Source organism: Acomys russatus, chromosome 1 (assembly GCF_903995435.1).
Source record: "Acomys russatus chromosome 1, mAcoRus1.1, whole genome shotgun sequence".
In the NCBI taxonomy this organism is placed as follows: domain Eukaryota; kingdom Metazoa; phylum Chordata; class Mammalia; order Rodentia; family Muridae; genus Acomys; species Acomys russatus.
The window spans coordinates 94,480,404-94,490,119 of record NC_067137.1 but is presented as its reverse complement, the minus strand read 5'-3'; positions in this window follow the sequence as shown (position 1 = coordinate 94,490,119).

Genomic DNA, 9,716 nt, shown 5'->3' with positions numbered 1-9,716 from the left:
CACTCCCACAGTGACTCACATCCATCTGCAGCTCCAGTTCCAGGGGTCTGATTCCCTCCTTTGATCACTGAAAGCACCTGGCACCCATGATGGTGAACATATACACATGCAGGGAAAACACTCATACACGTCAAAATAAATAAAATAACAAGTATTTTATTTATTGGGTGTTTGTTTGTTTGTTTGTTGAGACAGTGTTTTTCTGTGTCACCCTGGCTGTCCTGGAGCTCACTCTGTAGACCAGACTGGCCTCAGGCTCAGAGATCTGTCTGCCTCTGCCTCTCGAGTGCTGGGATTAAAGGCGTGTGCAACTACACCTGGCTTACAAATAAATATTTTTAAAATATATTATTTCAACTAGGCACAGTTGAACACTATAATCTCAACGCTTCAGAGGCAGAGGCAAGATGGTCACTGTGAGTTCGAAATCAGCCTGGGCTACATAGCCAGTTCCAACCTATCCAAGGTAACATAGCAAAACCTTACCTCCAAAAATTATTGTTTTCAGCTAGAGAGACGGCTCAGTGGTTAAGAGCGCTGGCTATTCTTTCAAAAGACTCGGATTCAAATCCCAGCACAAACATGGCAATTCACACCGTCTTTAACTCCAGTTCCAGGGGATTTCACACACACATATACAGGCATGCATGGAGGTAGAACACCAATGTAAATAAAATTTTAAGAAATGGTTGTTTAGCCAGGCAGTGGTGGCACACACCTTTAATCCCAGCACTTGGGAGGCTGAGGCAGGGGGATCTCTGAGTTTGAGGCCAGCCTGGTCTACAAAAGCGAGTCCAGGACAGTCAAGGCTACACAGAGAACCCCTGTCTTGAAAAAACAAAAAATAAAACAAAACAAAAAAGATAAAGAAAGAAATGGTTGTTTAATCTGAAATTCAAATGTAACTAGGTATAAATTATTTGCCTGATGATTCCTTTTCTCTTTGTACTTTTAGTAACTACATTAACCCCAAATCCCCAGTAGGTTTGATCCATTTTCATCTGCTCTGAAGGTTCTAGACCAACGGGGACCTTCCTCTTCTGTCTCCTGCTCCTCTTTTACTGTCTCGTCCAAGCTTCCTGTCGAGCTGCTGACTGCCTCTGCAGGATGGCTCACGCAGGGACTCTGCACAGAGCTGGACGGAAACACAACTCCTGCCTCGGCCCCCATTCTCGGTCCAGTGCAGTTTTGAGCACTTACTGTTCACCAAGCAGTAGGTAGACAGCAGGATCGGCCGTCTGACTTTCCTGCTTTCTGAAGGCTTGTACCCCAGGAGGGACAGTAAGCCAGATGGCTACTTAGATGGGAAAGAGCAATGACAGGTGTGGTGGTCACTTAAGACAGGATTCAGCCTGGGTGGGTAACATGGCTTTGCCTCAAAAGATTGACAAACAGCTGTGTAAAAATGAAGGAAAGCCTCCATATCTGACTGGTTTGTAAAGTTTGCCAATTTCTTTTTCTTTTCTTTTCTTTTTTCTTTTTTTTTTAAAGTTGTTTATTTTAGGTATGTAAGTCATCTACTTGCATGTACACCTACTAACCAGAAGAGGGCACCAGATCACACCAAGGATGGTTGTGAGGCACCCTGTGCTTGGCTGGGAATTGAACTCAGGACTTCTGGAAGAGCAGATAGTGCTCTTAACCACTGAGCCATCTCTCCAGGCCCAAGTCTGCCAATTTCTACGGTATGAATGCATCATGGCCAGGGCTGGAGAGATGGCTCAGTGGTTAAGAGCACTACCACTGAGCAGTGGTGAATCACACCTTTAACCCCAGCACTTGGGGGGCTGAGGCAGGAGGATTTCTGAGAGTTTGAGGCCAAGATGGCCTACATAGCAAGTTCCAGGCCAGCCAGGTCTACATAGTGAGACCCTGTACAAAAAAAAAAAAAAACCAAAAACCAAAAAAACCCCACTGAGCCATTTCACTGACCCTGTTTTTGAGACAGGGCCTCCCTCATCTATCCCAGGCTGGCCTCCACTCAAACTTGCCGTGTAGCTGAAAATGACCTTGAACTCCTGATCCTCCTGCCTCCACTCCCCGAGTCCTGGGTGCTGAGCTGTAGGAATGCAGTGTCACATTTCTATAACTTATACAGAACTGAAGATGAAGCCCAGGCTTTGGGCATGCTAGGCAAGCAAGCACTCCACCATCTGAGCTACACCCCAGTGTCCTAACACCTATTAGGAGGTGTGGCCTTGCTGGAGGAAGTGGGGGGATGGGGGGGGGGAGGCAGGCTTCCAGATCTCAGACGCTCAAGCCAGGCCATTGTCTCACTGGCGCTCTTCCTGCCTGTGAATCCAGATGTAGATTTTTTTTGGACAGTGTTTCTCTGTGTAGCCTTGGCTGCCCTGGCCTCGCTTTGTAGACCAGGCTGGCCTCAAACTCACAGCGAGCTGCCTGCCTCTGCCTCCCTGAGTGCTGGGTTACAGGCGAGCTCTCAACTACCTCTCCAGCGCCATGTCTGCCTGCACGCCTCCATGCTTCCTGCCATGACGATAATGGACTAAACCTCTAGACTCCAATCAAATGTTCTTCTCCTTTATAGGAGTTGCCGTGGCCATGGTGTCTCTTCGCAGCAATAAAGCCCTAACGAAGGCAGTAGCCATAGATATGGACTGAATGACACATCCACTATTTCACAGATAGCAGAACTGAGCTCTGAAGATCAGTACAAAACCACAGCACCTGCCATGGATACTGCTGTCAATATTCACAAGCCACAGAGGGCAGAGGCCCTGCTCTGAGCCAGGCTGGCCTGGGGGTCAGGAGCGGGGTGGGGGGGGGGGTGTTGGTTATGAGAAGGAACCCAAAGCCACTCATTCCTAATTTGGCTTTTCCTCCTTCCAGCCACTATCCCAATACCAAGGGCTGATGTCTGGAACCATGGGTGAGGCACTGCAGAGGAACTCAGCGTGTGTCCTTTCCACCCTCTGTGGCCATCCCAGTGGTTACCCCAGGCAGAAAGCGATTACTTTCTGAGTGAGCATCTCCTGCTGAGTCTCTTCCTGGCTGCCTTCGGTTCCCCCAGCATTGCTCAGCACAGAGGCACTGCCAGAGTTAAGCGGATTTCATGCTATTTTCAAAGTCATCTTCCGTGGAATTTTTTTTTCACACCGCTAAACCTAATTTCTGCTGCTCTGTATTTCCCTAAAAGCTACACTCCTCCTCTTCCATGAGGTAAACTGCCATGGGAACACTTAGGCACCTGCTAGAGACACCCTATAGGTAGCCCAGATGTCCTATGAGAACTGAGGCAGACAGCACACAGGGCTGCAGCAGCCTCCTCTCTCTGCATGTGCTAAGCCTTGCTTCCGGATCCTTCCTAACTTGACTGCTCTACCAGAATCGTCCCTCAGGTTAGTAGCCTCCTGTGTACTCAGCAAACTGAAGTCTTTTGAGGAGGGACCAAGCTCAGCGCTTTGCATGTACTAGGCAAGCACCCCCCAACACTGGACACCCCCCCCCCCGCCACTGTCCCCTAAGCAACTACAGGTCAGATCATCAGGATGAGCCGAGAGGCCCTGCAAAGCCAGCTCCTGCTTCCTGGCGAGCCCACCCACTTTGTGGTGTCATCTAGAAACCTTTGTGACAAGCCAACCACAGTGGCCTGGCCTTGGAGAAGTTGAAGCCAAGTGACTCTCCTTACCATGTGGCTATCAAAGGTCCCTGGGAGAGAATGTATTATATCTGCCAGCTCCCTCTGCAGAAGAGACTGGGCCTGCACCTCAGGCACAGATGATAGGACTTGGCAGGCTGGCCAGTGGCCACAGGTGTGACCTGGTGTGCGAGCTTTGCTCAGTGGAGAAGGCAGGGTTGGACTAAATGGATGATTCTCTGGGGTCACAGCCCAGCAGTACAGTCTTGCAAAGCCTGTGGTGTTCCCACAGACCTGACGGAATGAAGAAGTAGGAGAGAACATGCTAGGTTTTGGGGTTTTGGTTTTTTTCTCCCTTAAATTGGGTTTTTCTGTGTCGCCTTGGCTGTCCTGGACTCACTTCCCAACCAGGCTTGGCCTTGAACTCACAAAGATCTGCCTGTCCCTGCCTCCCTGAGTGCTGGGATTATAGCCACTGCTCCTGGCTGAGAATATGCTAGGTTAATTTAGCCTCTGGCCAGCTCAACTAATAGCTGGACGCCATAGAAAGCAGGGTACCCAAAGAGTGGGTTAGTGGGGACTGGGAGGATGAACCCAGAGTAGTGCTGATGGGGTTGAGGCACCACTGAGGGGTAATTGGGAAGTCAGGGCCTGAGGGCAATTAATCCAGGGGCACACGAGTGCTAAACCCCAGCGAGAGGCTTTCTTGGTTTTGATTTTTGTTTGTATGTTTGTTGGGTTTGTTGTTATTTTAGAGACAGGGTTTCTCTGTGTATCAAGCCCTAGCTGTCCTCGAACTCAGAGATCTGACTGCCTCTGCCTCCTGAGTGCTGGGATTAAAGGTGTGCAGCACAACTGGCTTTTGTTGTTTTTAGATGGAATATCCTTGTCTATGTAGCCCAGGCTGGCCTCCTCCTCAGCCTCCCATAGACTGATTAACATTACAGACATATACCACCACACCCAGCTCATTCTCAAGAAACATTTGAGCAATTAAATCAGGTGCCACAATAGCCAAAAGTCTCCAAAAAAAAAAAAAAAAAAAAAAAAAGTGGGAAATGTAGACCTAAAAGGGAAAACTGTTTATTTTTAATTTTTTTATAATTTTAGTTTTATGTTCATTGGTTTTGCTAGCTCCTTGCTCCTTTTTAAATTTTTTTTATTTATTATGCATACAGTGTTCTGCCTGCATGTAACACCTGCAGGCCAGAAGAGGGCACCAGATCTCATTATAGATGGTTGTGAGCCACCATGTGGTTGCTGGGAATTGAACTCAGGACCTCTGGAAGAGTAAGCCAGTACTCTTAACCTCTGAGGCATCTCTCCAGCCCCCCAAAACTAGTGTTTCTTAAGCATGGCTTTTATTTATTTATTTTACATTACATTTACTTATTTATTGATTGGTATGTACCACAGCGTGCATGTGTAGACCAGAGGACAATTTGTAGGAGTCAGTTCTTTCCATCATTTGGGTCCCAGGGATTAAACAGGTCCTCAGGATTCACCACAAGCGCCCTTTACTGAGCCATCACATAAGTTAGGGGTTTTCTTCCTTGTTTTGTTTGTTTGTTCGAGACAGGATCTCTCTGTGTAGCCTTGGCTATCCTGGACTCACTTTGTAGACCAGGCTGTCCTCGAACTCACAGCAATCCGCCTGCCTCTGCCTCCTGAGTGCTGGGATTAAAGGCGTGCGCCACCACCCCCGGCTTGAAAGGTTTTTTTTTTCAGACATGGTCTTATTCCATAGCTCTGGCTATGGATCCACTTGAAAGCCTCATCCTTACACTCCAATCCACCTGCCTCTGCCTCTCCAGTGCTAGGATTAAAGGGGGATGTCACCACCATACCAAGCCCTCTAGAATGAAACTTTTATACTTAAAATAATCTCTCTAGGTAGCTGGAGAGATGGCTCAACAGTTAAGAGCAGTGGCTGAGCAAACATATAAAATAATAAACTTAAATATATAAAACTTTCCTTTAAAGCCACACAGAATGTTGCTAGAAGAGCTAAAAGTAAACTCACACATTTCCCTCCTTGATTTACATCTCATTGCACTGGATTTTCTACCACCCCTCCCCCCAGGTATCCAGGGTGGAAAGTAGCACCAAAAGAGAGATGGCTCAGCAGTTAAGAGCTCTGTCTGCTCTACAAGAGGTCCTGAGTTCAATTCCCAGCAACCACATGGTGGCTACAACCTTCTATACTGGGATCTGATGCCCTCTTCTGGTATGCAGGTGACCTGCAGATAGAGCACTTAAATACGTGAAGTCAATAAATAAATCTTAAAAAATAAATGTCAACCTCAAAACCAGCATGAAGCTGGTGGTACATGCCTTTATCACAGCACTCGGGAAGCAGAAGCAGGCTGATCTCTGTGAGTTGGAGGCCAGCCTGGTCTACAGAGTCCCAGGACAGTCAGGACTGCATTGGGAGACCTCAGCAGGAAGCATGATTGACAGGTATGAACACAGTTTAGGTGCCTTTGCCTTTCTAGGCAAATTATAAAGGAAAGATCTCTTCGGAACACTAACAAACTGACACATTATTTGAATTTTTTTTTTTCTCACAGAAGCTAAAATTTCTGCTGCAGGTTTAAGGCTCCTCAACAGTCTTAGATGAAACTTTCTTTCCACTTCAGGACCAGGGTGGGCTTTACTGGACAGAAACCTTGAGCAAGCATCTGCTCCAGCATATTATATTTGGCTCACCCTCCACTCCTCAAGCAGAACCAGACTCTCCCCATCCCCCAACACTCACTCACCTAACTCCTACTATGGGAAGATGGGTGCTTACCGTACCATGGGTACAGCTGTGATCCTGCCTTCAAATGGGAAAAGGCAGGCACACAAACGTCTAAGGTGGAAATTGGTAAACCTGGGCAGGACCCTGGAATCCACATCCCTAACAAGCCCCGCCCCCTTTCCATCCTCCAGCCAGCAGTCCATAGATGTGTTTTGGTTTTGCAATACCAAAACTTGAACACACGGCATCATCCATACTGGCCAAGTTGTTATCTACTGAGCTGCATCCAAAACCCCATGATGGCTTTTAGGTTGCACTAGGAGACTCTGCTCCAAGCCTGGCAGGGCCTGCTCTGGTGCTGAGTATATGCAAGAAAATGTAGAGTTGCAGTCACATGTTTTCAGGAGGGACCCTGAGTCTATTCATGGCCAAAATGGAAAGGCATTGGAACCGAGCTGGTACGCCCAGTGGAAGTCTTATTGCACTGGACTGCCACCTGCTGGCTAGAGGTTGCCACTGCTAGTTAGATTAAAATCCCCTGGTCCATTTCCTGTATTGTGAAGATCCCAGAGCTCAGTCCAGGGCATAAAAACAACAATCATAAAAAAGAGGGCCCTATGGGAAGAGGGGGAAGCATACAGGAGGAAGGAAGGCAGTCTGGGTGATGGGTGTGAGAAATAAGCTCAGTGGCAGGTGGGGCCTGGACTGGGCGGGCCTTACTCACTAGTTTGGAATTTGTGCTGAAGGCAATGGGACCGCCAACCGTGAAACAGATTCAGGTAAAATCACTCTGGACCTTGTCAGGAAGAAGCGATAGATCCGGTGGAGGCAGAGTCGGTATAAAAAAAGAATACAGTATTAGCTGCTGCTGGTAGATTTTGGGTGGCTGTTAAGGTGGGGATGGGGGACTGGAGGGATGGATGGGAGGAGAGTTGGGGGGGGGGAGGGCGTTGGCTTGTGAGAAATATTTAAAAACCAGGTCTCACATTCTTTCTCTTTTCAACAAACATTAGCAGCCCCTACTGTGTGTCTAGAATTAATCTGTCATCTATGGAATTCAGTGCTTTAAGCAAAAGTGGGACAGGGAGCTTTTCATACAGCCAGTATTCTAAAGGGGAAAACCAAACAAGAAAGCAACAAATAGAAACAAGAAGCCAGGAGAAGATTCAAAAGGGTGATGTAGTAGGTGACTCAGAGACACAGTCTGCTACATAAAGTGACAGGGAAACCATTGCACCTGGCTGTGGGGGTGCACACCTGTAACCCCAGCGCTCAGATCTGAGGTTCATGGTCAGCATGGGCCACACACTAACCACCACCCACCCCGCCTTAAAACTGAGAGGAAAGCCAAAACTGGTGATATATAACTTTAATCCAGCACCCAGGAGGCAGAAGCTAGCAGATCTCTGTGAGTTCAGAGTCAAGCTGGTCTACACAGACCACACAGTGAGACCTCATCTAAAATTAGTTAACTTTAAAAGAAAAGGAGAAAGAGAAGGGAGGTGGGGGAGGGGGTGAATAGAGGAAGAAACGAAGAAGAGGGAGGGAGAAAGAGGATTTTTTTTTTAATTTTGGTTTTTTATTTTATTTGGTTTTTCGAGGCAAGGTTTCTCTGTGTAGCCTTGGCTGTCCTGGAACCTGTTCTGTAGACCAGGGTGGCCTGGAACTCACAGCAATCCACCTGCCTCTGCCTCCCAAGTGCTGAGAAAGCATTTTAGATCAAGGTAACAAGTATGTAAACTCCCAGTGTAGAAAGGAGCACATACACTCAGGCAGCCAGTGTGGCTGGAACAGAGTAGGCAAGGTAAGCACGGTGAAAAGAGGGGAGAGTGAGTGGGGACCACTTTACATAGCCAGCTCAGCTGGCCTTCAACTCACAAAAGGTCCGCCTGCCTGCCTCTTGGGATTAAAGGCGTGCAGCCTCCACCACCACCACCACCAGCTACCGCCCTTCTTAAGGAAGGAATTCCTGAGTAAAAGGAAGCCACAGACACTTCTTAGAGCAGGAAAAGTGACAGGATCCCACTTTCATCGAACTCTCTCTGGAGATGGGATCAAAAGGGAGTGAGAAGGAGAAGTGGGCAGCATAACGGAAGGAAGACTCCGGATACAACTTGAAATTAAAGTAAAAGAGGGTTGAGGATCTTCCTCAGTGATCTGACCAGTATGCACCGGGCGCTGGATTCCACCCCCAGCACTACAGAGTCACCAGGACTTGCCAAGGAGATGGACAAAAATAACAGGAAACCACGACAGGAGAATAGACCTAAGGGAGTCTCTTCCCCATTGATGAGTCATCTCAATAGACAAAAGCCCTTATCTGCAGCTGGGCTGAGCCTGCTGGGCACACTTCGTGTGTGGAGGAAGAGTTTTAGTGACCCAATTGTCACTTCTCCCCAGCTCCTAATAGCTAGCGTTCCACCAGGTAAGCCCTGGTCCTACACATGTACTACCAGAAGACAGAAATGGTCTCCCAAGCCCCCTTATACCCTTAAACCCTTTTGGGACCCTGGGAATCGACAGTCACACGTTAGCCAAACAAATCTCAGAGGCCACAGGCGGTGTTGTAGGCAAGACATCACTTTATTTCTTTGGTTTTCCAACTTTCGCTGTTGGGCAATGAAAATTCAGTCTCCCACCAGCCTTGTAACCTTGTGGCTCCTTGCCAACGATGTGGCTGAGCATTTGAGGAAACTCAGCAGAAAGGCAGGCTCCCAATAGGCAGCCAGGCTAGCAGAGACTGGCAGAGATGCCCAGATGCCAAAGCAGGACTTCCTCTTTTGGGTCTCCAGTGCCTAGAGTCTTCCTGGCGTAGAGGCCACCATGCCTTGTCCTGTGCAGTTTTGTCCTTCTCCACTGAGAGCATGAACCAGAAGCCACACATCTGTCTCACAGTCAATCCCCATTGTTCCTTTGGAAGACTTTTTTTTTTTTTTAAAGACATCTTTGAGGAAAAAAAAAAAAAAAAGACACAGCCCTGGGAGGAAAAAAGGACATATATTCTGCTTGACAGGAGATAACAGTCCAGGAAACGCTGAAGGGCAGCCCCCGGCCCACACATAGAGCTCTAACCCCGGCAAGAGGGTCCTGCCAGCCCTCCTTCATGAAAAACAAAACAAAACAAAACAAAAAAAAAAACAAAACAAAAAAAACCAAAAAAACAAAAAAAAAAAAAACCAAACACAATAAAAAAACATATGGCCAGCCAACAACCAAAGAGACAACTGGTACTCCTGAAGCTTTCACCAGAGCAGGCGGCTGATTTCAGCCTCTCTCTACCTTGAGCCTAGAAATTAAGGGAAGACAGAGCAAAAGGGCATCCAAGTCAGGGAGCAACTCAGGTGTCCCTTCTTCCCATGCTTTCTGCCATCTCCC